At 33.1% G+C, this 25080-nt stretch overlaps 9 non-coding genes across 9 annotated transcripts; all 9 read left to right on the plus strand.

The window, feature by feature from the left end:
- Positions 1–2977: 2977 nt before the first annotated feature.
- TRNAV-UAC (transfer RNA valine (anticodon UAC)) lies at positions 2978–3050 on the plus strand. The gene has a single exon. It is a non-coding gene; the product is annotated as a tRNA-Val (tRNA).
- A 91-nt stretch (positions 3051–3141) lies between these two features.
- Positions 3142–3214, plus strand: TRNAV-AAC (transfer RNA valine (anticodon AAC)). Its single transcript has one exon. It is a non-coding gene; the product is annotated as a tRNA-Val (tRNA).
- Positions 3215–7751: 4537 nt separating this feature from the next.
- Positions 7752–7824, plus strand: TRNAV-UAC (transfer RNA valine (anticodon UAC)). Its single transcript has one exon. It is a non-coding gene; the product is annotated as a tRNA-Val (tRNA).
- Positions 7825–7915: 91 nt separating this feature from the next.
- On the plus strand, positions 7916–7988 carry TRNAV-AAC (transfer RNA valine (anticodon AAC)). The gene has a single exon. It is a non-coding gene; the product is annotated as a tRNA-Val (tRNA).
- A 4544-nt stretch (positions 7989–12532) lies between these two features.
- Positions 12533–12605, plus strand: TRNAV-AAC (transfer RNA valine (anticodon AAC)). The gene has a single exon. It is a non-coding gene; the product is annotated as a tRNA-Val (tRNA).
- A 91-nt stretch (positions 12606–12696) lies between these two features.
- On the plus strand, positions 12697–12769 carry TRNAV-AAC (transfer RNA valine (anticodon AAC)). The gene has a single exon. It is a non-coding gene; the product is annotated as a tRNA-Val (tRNA).
- Positions 12770–17305: 4536 nt separating this feature from the next.
- Positions 17306–17378, plus strand: TRNAV-UAC (transfer RNA valine (anticodon UAC)). The gene has a single exon. It is a non-coding gene; the product is annotated as a tRNA-Val (tRNA).
- Positions 17379–17469: 91 nt separating this feature from the next.
- On the plus strand, positions 17470–17542 carry TRNAV-AAC (transfer RNA valine (anticodon AAC)). The gene has a single exon. It is a non-coding gene; the product is annotated as a tRNA-Val (tRNA).
- Positions 17543–22079: 4537 nt separating this feature from the next.
- On the plus strand, positions 22080–22152 carry TRNAV-AAC (transfer RNA valine (anticodon AAC)). Its single transcript has one exon. It is a non-coding gene; the product is annotated as a tRNA-Val (tRNA).
- The last annotated feature ends 2928 nt before the right edge of the window (positions 22153–25080 follow it).

The following is a 25080-nucleotide window of genomic DNA, read 5'->3' on the forward strand; positions in this document are numbered from 1 at the left end:
GTAACACTTTAACGAATTTTTGATTAACAAACTCAACGATTTCAAAGCGAGCAATGGCAGCACTGTATGGGGGGGGGGAAATTTCCTGCGCACGAGACTGTGTAGTGGAAATTCTAAAGATATGCTCATTTTAAAATTATTTTGCGTTATTGTTGTTGAACTGAATTTTATGGTTTTAGTGAGAAGAATATGATATTTAATATATTAAGGTAATACAGAAATCGTTAAAAACGCCCCTTTGGCGTACAGAATTTTCCTTAATTTTGTATTTTTTTTTTTAATTTCTCCCTCCTCCGGAAATGAGCTTTCCGAAAATCTTCGTCCATCTCTACCACTTTCTTCTCCGTTTCTGAAAGATTCGTAAAAAAAGGGATTTTAGAGAAGCCCTTTAATCTTCTACAAAAATCTTCTACAGTCTACACTGTTCTCATCAGGAAAAACATAAGAACATGGCGCCCTCTACCAGTGTTAGTAAGAACTAAAAAAGGGAACGCAAGTTTGATGTGACTGTTGAGGTTAGTGATGCGATTTCAAATTTGAAACTATGTAGAAAGCATTAATTTTTATATTCGTTAAAAAATTAAAAATTTTTCACTTAGCATTATGATTTTCACTGATAGCGAAAACTCAACAACGGCGACCTGAACCTACAATGAATGCCAAATTCTTTGAGTATTGACTCCGTAGGGTGATTTTCCGAAATCTTTGAATTTCTTAGAAATTTCTTCGAAATCTTATAAATCTTAATAACTTCGTTTGGTTATGAATGTGAACTTCGCAAAATTTCTTCAAGATCGTGATAAATCGTAATCTTTCTCTAAATTACGCGCACACAAACAAACAAACGGACACTCTTCTTTCTATATATAGAGGAAGATGATTTTAATGAAATCTGTTAGTGTAATTTTTTATATAGAAATTAATAACAATTTAAATGAACTTTTGCTTACTGCTTTTAAATTTCTTAATTTGTTAAATTATAACAGAATAAATTTGAATGAAAAAAATGAAATATCCCCACTTTGTTGAACGACAACTTACTGATGCATGGAAGATAATATTTTAATTCGGATAGAGGCAACACATATTTCTCTTAAATCCCTGAATGTTTATTAAATTCGTTTAACGTTTTGGCGAGTGGTAACACACTTCTTTTAAATTGCCGAGTATTTTGATTAATTTTGTAACAGAAATATCTTGCACTTTGCAAAGTGGCAACGCAAAGCTTTTATATCCCTGAGTTTTCAACCAAAAGTTCGATAAATTAGCGTAAAATATATGTATGCTAGTAAATCCCGATTCTTCAATGAATCAAATAATACTTTAAATGAAAATCACCAGCAAACGTACCTGTGTCGTGTAAAACGTCCAATCCTTGTTTTCAGTCCCCTAATGATTTGTCTCGAATGCCTTTACTGATAACTGATACTAATGCTAACCCTAACTAATGCTTAACCTTTTCGCGACGGCGCACCTTTGTTTAAGATGCTCGTGCGGGACGAAAGAGAATCGAAGGTAGTCACCGTACAGGACGGAGGTTTTGCATCGCTAACCCTAATTTTAAAACAAAAATGAGAAAAACAAAAGTTTCGCTTCTAGCATCGTAATTTTTGGTATCATTTTAGATTATTACTTGAGCTCTTATATATGTTAAAATTAGCCCTTAAAACATTTTTTCTTTATTTTACACGAAAATAGACTTAACCCCTTCGCGCCGACTGTCACGTATACGTGCCAGCAACGAACGCACTTATCTACCGGCCGACACGCAGGCGTGCCAGAGAAAAGTTGCGTTTTCTACCGAATGTCACGTATTTGTGCCAGTACCTTGGAACGTTTTTCAAACTATAATTTATGCCACAAGATGGCACTGTATGTCCATATGGTTTCAGATACATGTACATTAGACATTCTACTCGAAATGAGAGAAGCATGACTCACGTACACGTGTTTTTTATTATATAAACAAACGGGGAACTAAATGTTTCCGAATGGCGTGATTTATGACGTCTCTTTAAATTGCACTTTATTCGCACGTGGTAGTTGTTTATTGTAAATAGAAGTTTTATATGCGCTAAAGCGTTGAGTATTTCGGTTTACAGTTCAGTTTTTAGAAAATAATTAGATCTTGTTAGACGTGAATTCTTTCTGTTTTTACCGTTTCAATGTCGAAGCGTCGAAAATGTTTAACAGAGCATGAAATAGCAGAAATGATGCAAAATATTTCAGATATTGATTCTGAAATTCTCATATTCTGATATTGATTCTGAAAGATTAACTGAAAGACATTTTCCAAAACTTTGTTCAGAAGAGACTGATAAGAAAATGAGACGACGGTGCTTCGTTTGTTCACATTCCCGGAAAAATCCTCCAAAACGGCAAATGAGTTATTACGAGTTCAAGGAATGTAACGTAGGACTGTGTGTAGATCCCTGTTTTAAAATTTTTCATACGAAAAGAGAATTTTAAGTAATATATTTAGTTTTCAGATATATAATGTTAAAAGTCATAAAATGGTGAGTAATTAAAATAAAATGTGTAAAATATGCATTTAAACAAGAAATAAGGTAATTAAAGTATATATATATAAATATCTATAAAGCATAAGCCGTTTAAATACTCTATAGAGCATTATTAAACAATGCGTTGATACTTCGGAAATTTCATGGATTTAGGCTTAGTAGTAAAAAAGCCCTCGGCCCTGGAGAGACGCTCGGGGAAGACACTGCCGGCCTCCGCGATAAGCGCGCGTTTTCGCTACCCGGCTCGAAGGGGTTAAAAAATTGCTTATCTTCTTAAATAATTTTCGGAAGCGCTATTCAAATTATTCCAAAGTTTTAATTGATAAAATCCATCAATACAGTTTAAAATTAATAAAAAGAACACAATAAACTTTTTAATTGACAGTACTAAATTTACTTTTGAAAAGCACGTATTTAAACTATGAAATGATTGTTAATAAGAACATCTCGCACGTGTACCCATGGTGTAGTGGTTATCACATCCGCTTTACACGCGGAAGGTCCCAGGTTCGAAACCTGGTGGGTACAATATCAACTTTTTATTTGACAATACTAAATTTATTTTTGAAAAGAAATATTTATACTATGAAATGATTGTTAATAAGAACATCTCGCATGTGTACTCATGGTGTAGTGGTTATCACATTCGCCTAACACGCGGAAGGTCCCAGGTTCGAAACCTGGTGGGTACAGCCCTAAGTATTTAAATGACAGTGCTAATTTTTCTTTTGAAAAACAAGTATTTATATTTTGAACTGATTGTGTATAATAGAGAATTAATTTAATTTTTAGAAAGCAAGTGTTTATATTTTTAACTGACTGGGATACATCTAACACGTGCACTCATGATGTAGTGGTTATCACATCCGCTTAACACACGGAAAGTCCCATATTCGGAATGTGGTGGGTGCAAATCTAATTTTTTTTAAATAATTTTTAGAGTGTTCCTCAGATTTTCGCGCACAAGCCGTTATCATTTAAACTCACCGTAGATATGAAGTTAATAAACTTATATAAAGAAATGACTTCGAAATTTGAAAATGCACTTACGTTTATATAAAATTTCAGATTTACCTCTTTTAATGCGAGTTTGAACTAATGAAATTAGTTTTATTGTCATTTCCGTTAACCGTCGATATCCGGTTTCATCGATATTCTAGCTAGAATTTATTATAAGATAGATCTGAGAAGTATATAATTTTTTAAGCTGCTTGCATATCGCCAGTCAACAGTAACTGAAGAAGCCTAAACGACAAGTGTGCTGTCAGTCATCAGTCACCGAAGCTATCCGAACTGTCAGCCATCGGTGACTGACTTCACACTTGACGTGTTAATATCGTAAATAATAAAGACTGGCCCAATTGCATATAAAAATACCAGATAAGCGTGTAGAAATTAATCGAGGTAATATTTTAAAATCGATAAGTTAGAGGATTTTAAGAAGCATTTAAGCAATTGTTGTGCCAAAACTCGCAAATGAATTTCGGAAAAAAATTCTATTAAACTACCACAACTTTTTTTTTTTTAAAAAATTATCTCTTATCAAATAAATTGTGTGAAGTTTTTAAAAACTTACTTTAGGGACCAAGTTCTTAAACACTGAAAATAAATTAATTTGTTAAATTTTTCACATCCATGGGAAAATACCGCATTGAATAAAATATTAATAACTGAAAATTCCTGTAATATACAGATACATATGATAATAATGTTCGTAATAATTAATGTTACATACAATCTGAAGTACCCGATGTTGCTTGTGGTTTACGCAGAGTGAAAAGGCTTCATTTATGGGGATGGGGAAAGTTTTTCGAGATTTCACGTAAACAGCAATGTTCTGGTTCAAGATGAATTCTATAAAATTTTACCAGGCTTCAACTGTATTGTTGTAGAACTAACTGCACGGCTCCCTGTAATGGTTTTAGTAAGAACTGATACTTGCTTTGTTATCGGTTATGTCGTTTTAGTCCAAAGGGGCAATTTGTTCCCCAGAAGGACTCTTAATTTTGTTTTGGGATTTTCGTTGGTTCATTGAAAATGTCGGTTCACTTTTCAAATTATTGCCACCAAATATTAGAGCCCTTAATTATATTTAAAGAACTTACATGATGAAGAATCTGCATGAATGTATATATGATTGCATTGTGCTAAGGCAACGGTAGTTAGAGCCATTAAATTTTGAATATCGTACGTTTCCACCTGAATATGGCATCTGAAAGCCCAAATTTGGAATCTGTTTTTTATCGATTTCATATTTTGTAACACTTTAACGAATTTTTGATTAACAAACTCAACGATTTCAAAGCGAGCAATGGCAGCACTGTATGGGGGGGGGAAATTTCCTGCGCACGAGACTGTGTAGTGGAAATTCTAAAGATATGCTCATTTTAAAATTATTTTGCGTTATTGTTGTTGAACTGAATTTTATGGTTTTAGTGAGAAGAATATGATATTTAATATATTAAGGTAATACAGAAATCGTTAAAAACGCCCCTTTGGCGTACAGAATTTTCCTTAATTTTGTATTTTTTTTTTTAATTTCTCCCTCCTCCGGAAATGAGCTTTCCGAAAATCTTCGTCCATCTCTACCACTTTCTTCTCCGTTTCTGAAAGATTCGTAAAAAAAGGGATTTTAGAGAAGCCCTTTAATCTTCTACAAAAATCTTCTACAGTCTACACTGTTCTCATCAGGAAAAACATAAGAACATGGCGCCCTCTACCAGTGTTAGTAAGAACTAAAAAAGGGAACGCAAGTTTGATGTGACTGTTGAGATTAGTGATGCGATTTCAAATTTGAAACTATGTAGAAAGCATTAATTTTTATATTCGTTAAAAAATTAAAAATTTTTCACTTAGCATTATGATTTTCACTGATAGCGAAAACTCAACAACGGCGACCTGAACCTACAATGAATGTCAAATTCTTTGAGTATTGACTCCGTAGGGTGATTTTCCGAAATCTTTGAATTTCTTAGAAATTTCTTCGAAATCTTATAAATCTTAATAACTTCCTTTGGTTATGAATGTGAACTTCGCAAAATTTCTTCAAGATCGTGATAAATCGTAATCTTTCTATAAATTACGCGCACACAAACAAACAAACGGACACTCTTCTTTGTATATATAGAGGAAGATGATTTTAATGAAATCTGTTAGTGTAATTTTTTATATAGAAATTAATAACAATTTAAATGAACTTTTGCTTACTGCTTTTAAATTTCTTAATTTGTTAAATTATAACAGAATAAATTTGAATGAAAAAAATGAAATATCCCCACTTTGTTGAACGACAACTTACTGATGCTTGGAAGATAATATTTTAATTCGGATAGAGGCAACACATATTTCTCTTAAATCCCTGAATGTTTATTAAATTCGTTTAACGTTTTGGCGAGTGGTAACACACTTCTTTTAAATTGCCGAGTATTTTGATTAATTTTGTAACAGAAATATCTTGCACTTTGCAAAGTGGCAACGCAAAGCTTTTATATCCCTGAGTTTTCAACCAAAAGTTCGATAAATTAGCGTAAAATATATGTATGCTAGTAAATCCCGATTCTTCAATGAATCAAATAATACTTTAAATGAAAATCACCAGCAAACGTACCTGTGTCGTGTAAAACGTCCAATCCTTGTTTTCAGTCCCCTAATGATTTGTCTCGAATGCCTTTACTGATAACTGATACTAATGCTAACCCTAACTAATTGCTTAACCTTTTCGCGACGGCGCACCTTTCTTTAAGATGCTCGTGCGGGACGAAAGAGAATCGAAGGTAGTCACCGTACAGGACGGAGGTTTTGCATCGCTAAGCCTAATTTTAAAACAAAAATGAGAAAAACAAAAGTTTCGCTTCTAGCATCATAATTTTTGGTATCATTTTAGATTATTACTTGAGCTCTTATATATGTTAAAAGTAGCCCTTAAAACATTTTTTCTTTATTTTACACGAAAATAGACTTAACCCCTTCGCGCCGACTGTCACGTATACGTGCCAGCAACGAACGCACTTATCTACCGGCCGACACGCAGGCGTGCCAGAGAAAAGTTGCGTTTTCTACCGAATGTCACGTATTTGTGCCAGTACCTTGGAACGTTTTTCAAACTATAATTTATGCCACAAGATGGCACTGTATGTCCATATGGTTTCAGATACATGTACATTAGACATTCTACTCGAAATGAGAGAAGCATGACTCACGTACACGTGTTTTTTATTATATAAACAAACGGGGAACTAAATGTTTCCGAATGGCGTGATTTATGACGTCTCTTTAAATTGCACTTTATTCGCACGTGGTAGTTGTTTATTGTAAATAGAAGTTTTATATGCGCTAAAGCGTCGAGTATTTCGGTTTACAGTTCAGTTTTTAGAAAATAATTAGATCTTGTTAGACGTGAATTCTTTCTGTTTTTACCGTTTCAATGTCGAAGCGTCGAAAATGTTTAACAGAGCATGAAATAGCAGAAATGATGCAAAATATTTCAGATATTGATTCTGATATTCTGATATTGATTCTGAAAGATTAACTGAAAGACATTTTCCAAAACTTTGTTCAGAAGAGACTGATAAGAAAATGAGACGACGGTGCTTCGTTTGTTCACATTCCCGGAAAAATCCTCCAAAACGGCAAATGAGTTATTACGAGTTCAAGGAATGTAACGTAGGACTGTGTGTAGATCCCTGTTTTAAAATTTTTCATACGAAAAGAGAATTTTAAGTAATATATTTAGTTTTCAGATATATAATGTTAAAAGTCATAAAATGGTGAGTAATTAAAATAAAATGTGTAAAATATGCATTTAAACAAGAAATAAGGTAATTAAAGTATATATATATATAAATATCTATAAAGCATAAGCCGTTTAAATACTCTATAGAGCATTATTAAACAATGCGTTGATACTTCGGAAATTTCATGGATTTAGGCTTAGTAGTAAAAAAGCCCTCGGCCCTGGAGAGACGCTCGGGGAAGACACTGCCGGCCTCCGCGATAAGCGCGCGTTTTCGCTACCCGGCTCGAAGGGGTTAAAAAATTGCTTATCTTCTTAAATAATTTTCGGAAGCGCTATTCAAATTATTCCAAAGTTTTAATTGATAAAATCCATCAATACAGTTTAAAATTAATAAAAAGAACACAATAAACTTTTTAATTGACAGTACTAAATTTACTTTTGAAAAGCACGTATTTAAACTATGAAATGATTGTTAATAAGAACATCTCGCACGTGTACCCATGGTGTAGTGGTTATCACATCCGCTTTACACGCGGAAGGTCCCAGGTTCGAAACCTGGTGGGTACAATCTCAACTTTTTATTTGACAATACTAAATTTATTTTTGAAAAGAAATATTTATACTATGAAATGATTGTTAATAAGAACATCTCGCATGTGTACCCATGGTGTAGTGGTTATCACATTCGCCTAACACGCGGAAGGTCCCAGGTTCGAAACCTGGTGGGTACAGCCCTAAGTATTTAAATGACAGTGCTAATTTTTCTTTTGAAAAACAAGTATTTATATTTTGAACTGATTGTGTATAATAGAGCATTAATTTAATTTTTAGAAAGCAAGTGTTTATATTTTTAACTGACTGGGGATACATCTAACACGTGCACTCATGATGTAGTGGTTATCACATCCGCTTAACACACGGAAAGTCCCATGTTCGGAATGTGGTGGGTGCAAATCTAATTTTTTTTTAAATAATTTTTAGAGTGTTCCTCAGATTTTCGCGCACAAGCCGTTATCATTTAAACTCACCGTAGATATGAAGTTAATAAACTTATATAAAGAAATGACTTCGAAATTTGAAAATGCACTTACGTTTATATAAAATTTCAGATTTACCTCTTTTAATGCGAGTTTGAACTAATGAAATTAGTTTTATTGTTCTTTCCGTTAACCGTCGATATCCGGTTTCATCGATATTCTAGCTAGAATTTGTTATAAGATAGATCTGAGAAGTATATAATTTTTTAAGCTGCTTGCATATCGCCAGTCAACAGTAACTGAAGAAGCCTAAACGACAAGTGTGCTGTCAGTCATCAGTCACCGAAGCTATCCGAACTGTCAGCCATCGGTGACTGACTTCACACTTGACGTGTTAATATCGTAAATAATAAAGACTGGCCCAATTGCATATAAAAATACCAGATAAGCGTGTAGAAATTAATCGAGGTAATATTTTAAAATCGATAAGTTAGAGGATTTTAAGAAGCATTTAAGCAATTGTTGTGCCAAAACTCGCAAATGAATTTCGGAAAAAAATTCTATTAAACTACCACAACTTTTTTTTTAAAAAAAAATTATCTCTTATCAAATAAATTTTTGTGAAGTTTTTAAAAACTTACTTTAGGGACCAAGTTCTTAAACACTGAAAATAAATTAATTTGTTAAATTTTTCACATCCATGGGAAAATACCGCATTGAATAAAATATTAATAACTGAAAATTCCTGTAATATACAGATACATATGATAATAATGTTCGTAATAATTAATGTTACATACAATCTGAAGTACCCGATGTTGCTTGTGGTTTACGCAGAGTGAAAAGGCTTCATTTATGGGGATGGGGAAAGTTTTTCGAGATTTCACGTAAACAGCAATGTTCTGGTTCAAGATGAATTCTATAAAATTTTACCAGGCTTCAACTGTATTGTTGTAGAACTAACTGCACGGCTCCCTGTAATGGTTTTAGTAAGAACTGATACTTGCTTTGTTATCGGTTATGTCGTTTTAGTCCAAAGGGGCAATTTGTTCCCCAGAAGGACTCTTAATTTTGTTTTGGGATTTTCGTTGGTTCATTGAAAATGTCGGTTCACTTTTCAAATTATTGCCACCAAATATTAGAGCCCTTAATTATATTTAAAGAACTTACATGATGAAGAATCTGCATGAATGTATATATGATTGCATTGTGCTAAGGCAACGGTAGTTAGAGCCATTAAATTTTGAATATCGTACGTTTCCACCTGAATATGGCATCTGAAAGCCCAAATTTGGAATCTGTTTTTTATCGATTTCATATTTTGTAACACTTTAACGAATTTTTGATTAACAAACTCAACGATTTCAAAGCGAGCAATGGCAGCACTGTATGGGGGGGGGGAATTTCCTGCGCACGAGACTGTGTAGTGGAAATTCTAAAGATATGCTCATTTTAAAATTATTTTGCGTTATTGTTGTTGAACTGAATTTTATGGTTTTAGTGAGAAGAATATGATATTTAATATATTAAGGTAATACAGAAATCGTTAAAAACGCCCCTTTGGCGTACAGAATTTTCCTTAATTTTGTATTTTTTTTTTAATTTCTCCCTCCTCCGGAAATGAGCTTTCCGAAAATCTTCGTCCATGTCTACCACTTTCTTCTCCGTTTCTGAAAGATTCGTAAAAAAAGGGATTTTAGAGAAGCCCTTTAATCTTCTACAAAAATCTTCTACAGTCTACACTGTTCTCATCAGGAAAAACATAAGAACATGGCGCCCTCTACCAGTGTTAGTAAGAACTAAAAAAGGGAACGCAAGTTTGATGTGACTGTTGAGGTTAGTGATGCGATTTCAAATTTGAAACTATGTAGAAAGCATTAATTTTTATATTCGTTAAAAAATTAAAAATTTTTCACTTAGCATTATGATTTTCACTGATAGCGAAAACTCAACAACGGCGACCTGAACCTACAATGAATGTCAAATTCTTTGAGTATTGACTCCGTAGGGTGATTTTCCGAAATCTTTTAATTTCTTAGAAATTTCTTCGAAATCTTATAAATCTTAATAACTTCCTTTGGTTATGAATGTGAACTTCGCAAAATTTCTTCAAGATCGTGATAAATCGTAATCTTTCTCTAAATTACGCGCACACAAACAAACAAACGGACACTCTTCTTTCTATATATAGAGGAAGATGATTTTAATGAAATCTGTTAGTGTAATTTTTTATATAGAAATTAATAACAATTTAAATGAACTTTTGCTTACTGCTTTTAAATTTCTTAATTTGTTAAATTATAACAGAATAAATTTGAATGAAAAAAATGAAATATCCCCACTTTGTTGAACGACAACTTACTGATGCTTGGAAGATAATATTTTAATTCGGATAGAGGCAACACATATTTCTCTTAAATCCCTGAATGTTTATTAAATTCGTTTAACGTTTTGGCGAGTGGTAACACACTTCTTTTAAATTGCCGAGTATTTTGATTAATTTTGTAACAGAAATATCTTGCACTTTGCAAAGTGGCAACGCAAAGCTTTTATATCCCTGAGTTTTCAACCAAAAGTTCGATAAATTAGCGTAAAATATATGTATGCTAGTAAATCCCGATTCTTCAATGAATCAAATAATACTTTAAATGAAAATCACCAGCAAACGTACCTGTGTCGTGTAAAACGTCCAATCCTTGTTTTCAGTCCCCTAATGATTTGTCTCGAATGCCTTTACTGATAACTGATACTAATGCTAACCCTAACTAATGCTTAACCTTTTCGCGACGGCGCACCTTTGTTTAAGATGCTCGTGCGGGACGAAAGAGAATCGAAGGTAGTCACCGTACAGGACGGAGGTTTTGCATCGCTAACCCTAATTTTAAAACAAAAATGAGAAAAACAAAAGTTTCGCTTCTAGCATCGTAATTTTTGGTATCATTTTAGATTATTACTTGAGCTCTTATATATGTTAAAATTAGCCCTTAAAACATTTTTTCTTTATTTTACACGAAAATAGACTTAACCCCTTCGCGCCGACTGTCACGTATACGTGCCAGCAACGAACGCACTTATCTACCGGCCGACACGCAGGCGTGCCAGAGAAAAGTTGCGTTTTCTACCGAATGTCACGTATTTGTGCCAGTACCTTGGAACGTTTTTCAAACTATAATTTATGCCACAAGATGGCACTGTATGTCCATATGGTTTCAGATACATGTACATTAGACATTCTACTCGAAATGAGAGAAGCATGACTCACGTACACGTGTTTTTTATTATATAAACAAACGGGGAACTAAATGTTTCCGAATGGCGTGATTTATGACGTCTCTTTAAATTGCACTTTATTCGCACGTGGTAGTTGTTTATTGTAAATAGAAGTTTTATATGCGCTAAAGCGTTGAGTATTTCGGTTTACAGTTCAGTTTTTAGAAAATAATTAGATCTTGTTAGACGTGAATTCTTTCTGTTTTTACCGTTTCAATGTCGAAGCGTCGAAAATGTTTAACAGAGCATGAAATAGCAGAAATGATGCAAAATATTTCAGATATTGATTCTGAAATTCTCATATTCTGATATTGATTCTGAAAGATTAACTGAAAGACATTTTCCAAAACTTTGTTCAGAAGAGACTGATAAGAAAATGAGACGACGGTGCTTCGTTTGTTCACATTCCCGGAAAAATCCTCCAAAACGGCAAATGAGTTATTACGAGTTCAAGGAATGTAACGTAGGACTGTGTGTAGATCCCTGTTTTAAAATTTTTCATACGAAAAGAGAATTTTAAGTAATATATTTAGTTTTCAGATATATAATGTTAAAAGTCATAAAATGGTGAGTAATTAAAATAAAATGTGTAAAATATGCATTTAAACAAGAAATAAGGTAATTAAAGTATATATATATAAATATCTATAAAGCATAAGCCGTTTAAATACTCTATAGAGCATTATTAAACAATGCGTTGATACTTCGGAAATTTCATGGATTTAGGCTTAGTAGTAAAAAAGCCCTCGGCCCTGGAGAGACGCTCGGGGAAGACACTGCCGGCCTCCGCGATAAGCGCGCGTTTTCGCTACCCGGCTCGAAGGGGTTAAAAAATTGCTTATCTTCTAAAATAATTTTCGGAAGCGCTATTCAAATTATTCCAAAGTTTTAATTGATAAAATCCATCAATACACTTTAAAATTAATAAAAAGAACACAATAAACTTTTTAATTGACAGTACTAAATTTACTTTTGAAAAGCACGTATTTGTCCTATGAAATGATTGTTAATAAGAACGTCTCGCATGTGTACCCATGGTGTAGTGGTTATCACATCCGCCTAACACGCGGAAGGTCCCAGGTTCGAAACCTGGTGGGTACAATCTCAACTTTTTATTTGACAATACTAAATTTATTTTTGAAAAGAAATATTTATACTATGAAATGATTGTTAATAAGAACATCTCGCATGTGTACCCATGGTGTAGTGGTTATCACATTCGCCTAACACGCGGAAGGTCCCAGGTTCGAAACCTGGTGGGTACAGCCCTAAGTATTTAAATGACAGTGCTAATTTTTCTTTTGAAAAACAAGTATTTATATTTTGAACTGATTGTGTATAATAGAGCATTAATTTAATTTTTAGAAAGCAAGTGTTTATATTTTTAACTGACTGGGATACATCTAACACGTGCACTCATGATGTAGTGGTTATCACATCCGCTTAACACACGGAAAGTCCCATGTTCGGAATGTGGTGGGTGCAAATCTAATTTTTTTTAAATAATTTTTAGAGTGTTCCTCAGATTTTCGCGCACAAGCCGTTATCATTTAAACTCACCGTAGATATGAAGTTAATAAACTTATATAAAGAAATGACTTCGAAATTTGAAAATGCACTTACGTTTATATAAAATTTCAGATTTACCTCTTTTAATGCGAGTTTGAACTAATGAAATTAGTTTTATTGTCATTTCCGTTAACCGTCGATATCCGGTTTCATCGATATTCTAGCTAGAATTTATTATAAGATAGATCTGAGAAGTATATAATTTTTTAAGCTGCTTGCATATCGCCAGTCAACAGTAACTGAAGAAGCCTAAACGACAAGTGTGCTGTCAGTCATCAGTCACCGAAGCTATCCGAACTGTCAGCCATCGGTGACTGACTTCACACTTGACGTGTTAATATCGTAAATAATAAAGACTGGCCCAATTGCATATAAAAATACCAGATAAGCGTGTAGAAATTAATCGAGGTAATATTTTAAAATCGATAAGTTAGAGGATTTTAAGAAGCATTTAAGCAATTGTTGTGCCAAAACTCGCAAATGAATTTCGGAAAAAAATTCTATTAAACTACCACAACTTTTTTTTTTTTAAAAAATTATCTCTTATCAAATAAATTGTGTGAAGTTTTTAAAAACTTACTTTAGGGACCAAGTTCTTAAACACTGAAAATAAATTAATTTGTTAAATTTTTCAAATCCATGGGAAAATACCGCATTGAATAAAATATTAATAACTGAAAATTCCTGTAATATACAGATACATATGATAATAATGTTCGTAATAATTAATGTTACATACAATCTGAAGTACCCGATGTTGCTTGTGGTTTACGCAGAGTGAAAAGGCTTCATTTATGGGGATGGGGAAAGTTTTTCGAGATTTCACGTAAACAGCAATGTTCTGGTTCAAGATGAATTCTATAAAATTTTACCAGGCTTCAACTGTATTGTTGTAGAACTAACTGCACGGCTCCCTGTAATGGTTTTAGTAAGAACTGATACTTGCTTTGTTATCGGTTATGTCGTTTTAGTCCAAAGGGGCAATTTGTTCCCCAGAAGGACTCTTAATTTTGTTTTGGGATTTTCGTTGGTTCATTGAAAATGTCGGTTCACTTTTCAAATTATTGCCACCAAATATTAGAGCCCTTAATTATATTTAAAGAACTTACATGATGAAGAATCTGCATGAATGTATATATGATTGCATTGTGCTAAGGCAACGGTAGTTAGAGCCATTAAATTTTGAATATCGTACGTTTCCACCTGAATATGGCATCTGAAAGCCCAAATTTGGAATCTGTTTTTTATCGATTTCATATTTTGTAACACTTTAACGAATTTTTGATTAACAAACTCAACGATTTCAAAGCGAGCAATGGCAGCACTGTATGGGGGGGGGGAAATTTCCTGCGCACGAGACTGTGTAGTGGAAATTCTAAAGATATGCTCATTTTAAAATTATTTTGCGTTATTGTTGTTGAACTGAATTTTATGGTTTTAGTGAGAAGAATATGATATTTAATATATTAAGGTAATACAGAAATCGTTAAAAACGCCCCTTTGGCGTACAGAATTTTCCTTAATTTTGTATTTTTTTTTTTAATTTCTCCCTCCTCCGGAAATGAGCTTTCCGAAAATCTTCGTCCATCTCTACCACTTTCTTCTCCGTTTCTGAAAGATTCGTAAAAAAAGGGATTTTAAAGAAGCCCTTTAATCTTCTACAAAAATCTTCTACAGTCTACACTGTTCTCATCAGGAAAAACATAAGAACATGGCGCCCTCTACCAGTGTTAGTAAGAACTAAAAAAGGGAACGCAAGTTTGATGTGACTGTTGAGATTAGTGATGCGATTTCAAATTTGAAACTATGTAGAAAGCATTAATTTTTATATTCGTTAAAAAATTAAAAATTTTTCACTTAGCATTATGATTTTCACTGATAGCGAAAACTCAACAACGGCGACCTGAACCTACAATGAATGTCAAATTCTTTGAGTATTGACTCCGTAGGGTGATTTTCCGAAATCTTTGAATTTCTTAGAAATTTCTTCGAAATCTTATAAATCTTAATAACTTCCTTTGGTTATGAATGTGAACTTCGCAAAATTTCTTCAAGATCGTGATAAATCGTAATCTTTCTATAAATTACGCGCACACAAACAAACAAACGGACACTCTTCTTTGTATATATAGAGGAAGATGATTTTAATGAAATCTGTTAGTGTAATTTTTTATATAGAAATTAATAACAATTTAAATGAACTTTTGCTTACTGCTTTTAAATTTCTTAATTTGTTAAATTATAACAGAATAAATTTGAATGAAAAAAATGAAATATCCCCACTTTGTTGAACGACAACTTACTGATGCTTGGAAGATAATATTTTAATTCGGATAGAGGCAACACATATTTCTCTTAAATCCCTGAATGTTTATTAAATTCGTTTAACGTTTTGGCGAGTGGTAACACACTTCTTTTAAATTGCCGAGTATTTTGATTAATTTTGTAACAGAAATATCTTGCACTTTGCAAAGTGGCAACGCAAAGCTTTTATATCCCTGAGTTTTCAACCAAAAGTTCGATAAATTAGCGTAAAATATATGTATGCTAGTAAATCCCGATTCTTCAATGAATCAAATAATACTTTAAATGAAAATCACCAGCAAACGTACCTGTGTCGTGTAAAACGTCCAATCCTTGTTTTCAGTCCCCTAATGATTTGTCTCGAATGCCTTTACTGATAACTGATACTAATGCTAACCCTAACTAATTGCTTAACCTTTTCGCGACGGCGCACCTTTGTTTAAGATGCTCGTGCGGGACGAAAGAGAATCGAAGGTAGTCACCGTACAGGACGGAGGTTTTGCATCGCTAAGCCTAATTTTAAAACAAAAATGAGAAAAACAAAAGTTTCGCTTCTAGCATCATAATTTTTGGTATCATTTTAGATTATTACTTGAGCTCTTATATATGTTAAAAGTAGCCCTTAAAACATTTTTTCTTTATTTTACACGAAAATAGACTTAACCCCTTCGCGCCGACTGTCACGTATACGTGCCAGCAACGAACGCACTTATCTACCGGCCGACACGCAGGCGTGCCAGAGAAAAGTTGCGTTTTCTACCGAATGTCACGTATTTGTGCCAGTACCTTGGAACGTTTTTCAAACTATAATTTATGCCACAAGATGGCACTGTATGTCCATATGGTTTCAGATACATGTACATTAGACATTCTACTCGAAATGAGAGAAGCATGACTCACGTACACGTGTTTTTTATTATATAAACAAACGGGGAACTAAATGTTTCCGAATGGCGTGATTTATGACGTCTCTTTAAATTGCACTTTATTCGCACGTGGTAGTTGTTTATTGTAAATAGAAGTTTTATATGCGCTAAAGCGTCGAGTATTTCGGTTTACAGTTCAGTTTTTAGAAAATAATTAGATCTTGTTAGACGTGAATTCTTTCTGTTTTTACCGTTTCAATGTCGAAGCGTCGAAAATGTTTAACAGAGCATGAAATAGCAGAAATGATGCAAAATATTTCAGATATTGATTCTGATATTCTGATATTGATTCTGAAAGATTAACTGAAAGACATTTTCCAAAACTTTGTTCAGAAGAGACTGATAAGAAAATGAGACGACGGTGCTTCGTTTGTTCACATTCCCGGAAAAATTCTCCAAAACGGCAAATGAGTTATTACGAGTTCAAGGAATGTAACGTAGGACTGTGTGTAGATCCCTGTTTTAAAATTTTTCATACGAAAAGAGAATTTTAAGTAATATATTTAGTTTTCAGATATATAATGTTAAAAGTCATAAAATGGTGAGTAATTAAAATAAAATGTGTAAAATATGCATTTAAACAAGAAATAAGGTAATTAAAGTATATATATATAAATATCTATAAAGCATAAGCCGTTTAAATACTCTATAGAGCATTATTAAACAATGCGTTGATACTTCGGAAATTTCATGGATTTAGGCTTAGTAGTAAAAAAGCCCTCGGCCCTGGAGAGACGCTCGGGGAAGACACTGCCGGCCTCCGCGATAAGCGCGCGTTTTCGCTACCCGGCTCGAAGGGGTTAAAAAATTGCTTATCTTCTTAAATAATTTTCGGAAGCGCTATTCAAATTATTCCAAAGTTTTAATTGATAAAATCCATCAATACAGTTTAAAATTAATAAAAAGAACACAATAAACTTTTTAATTGACAGTACTAAATTTACTTTTGAAAAGCACGTATTTAAACTATGAAATGATTGTTAATAAGAACATCTCGCACGTGTACCCATGGTGTAGTGGTTATCACATCCGCTTTACACGCGGAAGGTCCCAGGTTCGAAACCTGGTGGGTACAATCTCAACTTTTTATTTGACAATACTAAATTTATTTTTGAAAAGAAATATTTATACTATGAAATGATTGTTAATAAGAACATCTCGCATGTGTACCCATGGTGTAGTGGTTATCACATTCGCCTAACACGCGGAAGGTCCCAGGTTCGAAACCTGGTGGGTACAGCCCTAAGTATTTAAATGACAGTGCTAATTTTTCTTTTGAAAAACAAGTATTTATATTTTGAACTGATTGTGTATAATAGAGCATTAATTTAATTTTTAGAAAGCAAGTGTTTATATTTTTAACTGACTGGGGATACATCTAACACGTGCACTCATGATGTAGTGGTTATCACATCCGCTTAACACACGGAAAGTCCCATGTTCGGAATGTGGTGGGTGCAAATCTAATTTTTTTTTAAATAATTTTTAGAGTGTTCCTCAGATTTTCGCGCACAAGCCGTTATCATTTAAACTCACCGTAGATATGAAGTTAATAAACTTATATAAAGAAATGACTTCGAAATTTGAAAATGCACTTACGTTTATATAAAATTTCAGATTTACCTCTTTTAATGCGAGTTTGAACTAATGAAATTAGTTTTATTGTTCTTTCCGTTAACCGTCGATATCCGGTTTCATCGATATTCTAGCTAGAATTTGTTATAAGATAGATCTGAGAAGTATATAATTTTTTAAGCTGCTTGCATATCGCCAGTCAACAGTAACTGAAGAAGCCTAAACGACAAGTGTGCTGTCAGTCATCAGTCACCGAAGCTATCCGAACTGTCAGCCATCGGTGACTGACTTCACACTTGACGTGTTAATATCGTAAATAATAAAGACTGGCCCAATTGCATATAAAAATACCAGATAAGCGTGTAGAAATTAATCGAGGTAATATTTTAAAATCGATAAGTTAGAGGATTTTAAGAAGCATTTAAGCAATTGTTGTGCCAAAACTCGCAAATGAATTTCGGAAAAAAATTCTATTAAACTACCACAACTTTTTTTTTTAAAAAAAATTATCTCTTATCAAATAAATTTTTGTGAAGTTTTTAAAAACTTACTTTAGGGACCAAGTTCTTAAACACTGAAAATAAATTAATTTGTTAAATTTTTCACATCCATGGGAAAATACCGCATTGAATAAAATATTAATAACTGAAAATTCCTGTAATATACAGATACATATGATAATAATGTTCGTAATAATTAATGTTACATACAATCTGAAGTACCCGATGTTGCTTGTGGTTTACGCAGAGTGAAAAGGCTTCATTTATGGGGATGGGGAAAGTTTTTCGAGATTTCACGTAAACAGCAATGTTCTGGTTCAAGATGAATTCTATAAAATTTTACCAGGCTTCAACTGTATTGTTGTAGAACTAACTGCACGGCTCCCTGTAATGGTTTTAGTAAGAACTGATACTTGCTTTGTTATCGGTTATGTCGTTTTAGTCCAAAGGGGCAATTTGTTCCCCAGAAGGACTCTTAATTTTGTTTTGGGATTTTCGTTGGTTCATTAAAAATGTCGGTTCACTTTTCAAATTATTGCCACCAAATATTAGAGCCCTTAATTATATTTAAAGAACTTACATGATGAAGAATCTGCATGAATGTATATATGATTGCATTGTGCTAAGGCAACGGTAGTTAGAGCCATTAAATTTTGAATATCGTACGTTTCCACCTGAATATGGCATCTGAAAGCCCAAATTTGGAATCTGTTTTTTATCGATTTCATATTTTGTAACACTTTAACGAATTTTTGATTAACAAACTCAACGATTTCAAAGCGAGCAATGGCAGCACTGTATGGGGGGGGGGAATATCATGCGCACGAGACTGTGTAGTGGAAATTCTAAAGATATGCTCATTTTAAAATTATTTTGCGTTATTGTTGTTGAACTGAATTTTATGGTTTTAGTGAGAAGAATATGATATTTAATATATTAAGGTAATACAGAAATCGTTAAACACGCCCCTTTGCCGTACAGAATTTTCCTTAATTCTGTATTTTTTTTTTTAATTTCTCCCTCCTCCGGAAATGAGCTTTCCGAAAATCTTCGTCCATCTCTACCACTTTCTTCTCCGTTTCTGAAAGATTCGTAAAAAAAGGGATTTTAGAGAAGCCCTTTAATCTTCTACAAAAATCTTCTACAGTCTACACTGTTCTCATCAGGAAAAACATAAGAACATGGCGCCCTCTACCAGTGTTAGTAAGAACTAAAAAAGGGAACGCAAGTTTGATGTGACTGTTGAGATTAGTGATGCGATTTCAAATTTGAAACTATGTAGAAAGCATTAATTTTTATATTCGTTAAAAAATTAAAAATTTTTCACTTAGCATTATGATTTTCACTGATAGCGAAAACTCAACAACGGCGACCTGAACCTACAATGAATGTCAAATTCTTTGAGTATTGACTCCGTAGGGTGATTTTCCGAAATCTTTGAATTTCTTAGAAATTTCTTCGAAATCTTATAAATCTTAATAACTTCCTTTGGTTATGAATGTGAACTTCGCAAAATTTCTTCAAGATCGTGATAAATCGTAATCTTTCTATAAATTACGCGCACACAAACAAACAAACGGACACTCTTCTTTGTATATATAGAGGAAGATGATTTTAATGAAATCTGTTAGTGTAATTTTTTATATAGAAATTAATAACAATTTAAATGAACTTTTGCTTACTGCTTTTAAATTTCTTAATTTGTTAAATTATAACAGAATAAATTTGAATGAAAAAAATGAAATATCCCCACTTTGTTGAACGACAACTTACTGATGCTTGGAAGATAATATTTTAATTCGGATAGAGGCAACACATATTTCTCTTAAATCCCTGAATGTTTATTAAATTCGTTTAACGTTTTGGCGAGTGGTAACACACTTCTTTTAAATTGCCGAGTATTTTGATTAATTTTGTAACAGAAATATCTTGCACTTTGCAAAGTGGCAACGCAAAGCTTTTATATCCCTGAGTTTTCAACCAAAAGTTCGATAAATTAGCGTAAAATATATGTATGCTAGTAAATCCCGATTCTTCAATGAATCAAATAATACTTTAAATGAAAATCACCAGCAAACGTACCTGTGTCGTGTAAAACGTCCAATCCTTGTTTTCAGTCCCCTAATGATTTGTCTCGAATGCCTTTACTGATAACTGATACTAATGCTAACCCTAACTAATGCTTAACCTTTTCGCGACGGCGCACCTTTGTTTAAGATGCTCGTGCGGGACGAAAGAGAATCGAAGGTAGTCACCGTACAGGACGGAGGTTTTGCATCGCTAAGCCTAATTTTAAAACAAAAATGAGAAAAACAAAAGTTTCGCTTCTAGCATCATAATTTTTGGTATCATTTTAGATTATTACTTGAGCTCTTATATATGTTAAAAGTAGCCCTTAAAACATTTTTTCTTTATTTTACACGAAAATAGACTTAACCCCTTCGCGCCGACTGTCACGTATACGTGCCAGCAACGAACGCACTTATCTACCGGCCGACACGCAGGCGTGCCAGAGAAAAGTTGCGTTTTCTACCGAATGTCACGTATTTGTGCCAGTACCTTGGAACGTTTTTCAAACTATAATTTATGCCACAAGATGGCACTGTATGTCCATATGGTTTCAGATACATGTACATTAGACATTCTACTCGAAATGAGAGAAGCATGACTCACGTACACGTGTTTTTTATTATATAAACAAACGGGGAACTAAATGTTTCCGAATGGCGTGATTTATGACGTCTCTTTAAATTGCACTTTATTCGCACGTGGTAGTTGTTTATTGTAAATAGAAGTTTTATATGCGCTAAAGCGTCGAGTATTTCGGTTTACAGTTCAGTTTTTAGAAAATAATTAGATCTTGTAAGACGTGAATTCTTTCTGTTTTTACCGTTTCAATGTCGAAGCGTCGAAAATGTTTAACAGAGCATGAAATAGCAGAAATGATGCAAAATATTTCAGATATTGATTCTGATATTCTGATATTGATTCTGAAAGATTAACTGAAAGATATTTTCCAAAACTTTGTTCAGAAGAGACTGATAAGAAAATGAGACGACGGTGCTTCGTTTGTTCACATTCCCGGAAAAATCCTCCAAAACGGCAAATGAGTTATTACGAGTTCAAGGAATGTAACGTAGGACTGTGTGTAGATCCCTGTTTTAAAATTTTTCATACGAAAAGAGAATTTTAAGTAATATATTTAGTTTTCAGATATATAATGTTAAAAGTCATAAAATGGTGAGTAATTAAAATAAAATGTGTAAAATATGCATTTAAAAAAGAAATAAGGTAATTAAAGTATATATATATAAATATCTATAAAACATAAGCCGTTTAAATACTCTATAGAGCATTATTAAACAATGCGTTGATACTTCGGAAATTTCATGGATTTAGGCTTAGTAGTAAAAAAGCCCTCGGCCTTGGAAATACGCTCGGGGAAGACACTGCCGGCCTCCGCGATAAGCGCGCGTTTTCGCTACCCGGCTCGAAGGGGTTAAAAAATTGCTTATCCTCTAAAATAATTTTCGGAAGCGCTATTCAAATTATTCCAAAATTTTAATTGATAAAATCCATCAATACAGTTTAAAATTAATAAAAAGAACACAATAAACTTTTTAATTGACAGTACTAAATTTACTTTTGAAAAGCACGTATTTGTACTATGAAATGATTGTTAATAAGAACATTTCGCATGTGTACCCATGGTGTAGTGGTTATCACATCCGCCTAACACGCGGAAGGTCCCAGGTTCGAAACCTGGTGGGTACAACGTCAACTTTTTATTTAAACTACTAAATTTATTTTTGAAAAGCAAGTATTTATACTATCAAATGAAAGTTAATAAGATCATCTTATATGTGTGCACATGGTGTAGTGGTTATCACATCCGCCTAACACGCGGAAGGTCCCAGGTTCGAAACCTGGTGGGTACAGCCCTAAGTATTTAAATGACAGTGCTAATTTTTCTTTTGAAAAACAAGTATTTATATTTTGAACTGATTGTGTATAATAGAGCATTAATTTAATTTTTAGAAAGCAAGTGTTTATATTTTTAACTGACTGGGGATACATCTAACACGTGCACTCATGATGTAGTGGTTATCACATCCGCTTAACACACGGAAAGTCCCATGTTCGGAATGTGGTGGGTGCAACTCTAATTTTTTTTAATAATTTTTAGAGTGTTCCTCAGATTTTCGCGCACAAGCCGTTATCATTTAAACTCACCGTAGATATGAAGTTAATAAACTTATATAAAGAAATGATTTCGAAATTTGAAAATGCACTTACGTTTATATAAAATTTCAGATTTACCTCTTTTAAGCTCGAAATTAGTTTTATTGTCCTTTCCGTTAACCGTCGATATCCGGTTTCATCGATATTCTAGCTAGAATTTGTTATAAGATAGATCTGAGTAGTATATAATTTTTTAAGCTGCTTGCATATCGCCAGTCAACAGTAACTGAAGAAGCCTAAACGACAAGTGTGCTGTCAGTCATCAGTCACCGAAGCTATCCGAACTGTCAGCCATCGGTGACTGACTTCACACTTGACGTGTTAATATCGTAAATAATAAAGACTGGCCCAATTGCATATAAAAATACCAGATAAGCGTGTAGAAATTAATCGAGGTAATATTTTAAAACCGATAAGTTAGAGGATTTTAAGAAGCATTTAAGCAATTGTTGTGCCAAAACTCGCAAATGAATTTCGGAAAAAAATTCTATTAAACTACCACAACTTTTTTTTTTTAAAAAAATTATCTCTTATCAAATAAATTTTTGTGAAGTTTTTAAAAACTTACTTTAGGGACCAAGTTCTTAAACACTGAAAATAAATTAATTTGTTTAATTTTTCACATCCATGGGAAAATACCGCATTGAATAAAATATTAATAACTGAAAATTCCTGTAATATACAGATACATATGATAATAATGTTCGTAATAATTAATGTTACATACAATCTGAAGTACCCGACGTTGCTTTTGGTTTACGCAGAGTGAAAAGGCTTCATTTATGGGAATGGGGAAAGTTTTTCGAGTTTCACGTAAACAGCAATGTTCTGGTTCAAGATAAATTCTATAAAATTTTACCAGGCTTCAACTGTATTGTTGTAGAACTAACTGCACGCCTCCCTGTAATGGTTTTAGTAAGAACTGATACTTGCTTTGTTATCGGTTATGTCGTTTTAGTCCAAAGGGGCAATTTGTTCCCCAGAAGGACTCTTAATTTTGTTTTGGGATTTTCGTTGGTTCATTGAAAATGTCGGTTCACTTTTCAAATTATTGCCACCAAATATTAGAGCCCTTAATTATATTTAAAGAACTTACATGATGAAGAATCTGCATGAATGTATATATGATTGCATTGTGCTAAGGCAACGGTAGTTAGAGCCATTAAATTTTGAATATCGTACGTTTCCACCTGAATATGGCATCTGAAAGCCCAAATTTGGAATCTGTTTTTTATCGATTTCATATTTTGTAACACTTTAACGAATTTTTGATTAACAAACTCAACGATTTCAAAGCGAGCAATGGCAGCACTGTATGGGGGGGGGGAAATTTCCTGCACACGAGGCTGTGTAGTGGAAATTCTAAAGATATGCTCATTTTAAAATTATTTTGCGTTATTGTGGTTGAACTGAATTTTATGGTTTTAGTGAGAAGAATATGATATTTAATATATTAAGGTAATACAGAAATCGTTAAAAACGCCCCTTTGGCGTACAGAATTTTCCTTAATTCTGTATTTTTTTTTTTTAATTTCTCCCTCCTCCGGAAATGAGCTTTCCGAAAATCTTCGTCCATCTCTACCACTTTCTTCTCCGTTTCTGAAAGATTCGTAAAAAAAGGGATTTTAGAGAAGCCCTTTAATCTTCTACAAAAATCTTCTACAGTCTACACTGTTCTCATCAGGAAAAACATAAGAACATGGCGCCCTCTACCAGTGTTAGTAAGAACTAAAAAAGGGAACGCAAGTTTGATGTGATTGTTGAGATTAGTGATGCGATTTCAAATTTGAAACTATGTAGAAAGCATTAATTTTTATCTTCGTTAAAAAATTAAAAATTTTTCACTTAGCATTATGATTTTCACTGATAGCGAAAACTCAACAACGGCGACCTGAACCTACAATGAATGTCAAATTCTTTGAGTATTGACTCCGTAGGGTGATTTTCCGAAATCTTTTAATTTCTTAGAAATTTCTTCGAAATCTTATAAATCTTAATAACTTCCTTTGGTTATGAATGTGAACTTCGCAAAATTTCTTCAAGATCGTGATAAATCGTAATCTTTCTATAAATTACGCGCACACAAACAAACAAACGGACACTCTTCTTTGTATATATAGAGGAAGATGATTTTAATGAAATCTGTTAGTGTAATTTTTTATATAGAAATTAATAACAATTTAAATGAACATTTGCTTAATGCTTTTAAATTTCTTAATTTGTTAAATTATAACAGAATAAATTTGAATGAAAAAAATGAAATATCCCCACTTTGTTGAACGACAACTTACTGATGCTTGGAAGATAATATTTTAATTCGGATAGAGGCAACACATATTTCTCTTAAATCCCTGAATGTTTATTAAATTCGTTTAACGTTTTGGCGAGTGGTAACACACTTCTTTTAAATTGCCGAGTATTTTGATTAATTTTGTAACAGAAATATCTTGCACTTTGCAA

Source organism: Stegodyphus dumicola, chromosome 7 (genome assembly GCF_044657685.1).
Source record: "Stegodyphus dumicola isolate Sdum_Otavi_A_Nest chromosome 7, ASM4465768v1".
Taxonomy (NCBI): Eukaryota; Metazoa; Arthropoda; class Arachnida; order Araneae; family Eresidae; genus Stegodyphus; species Stegodyphus dumicola.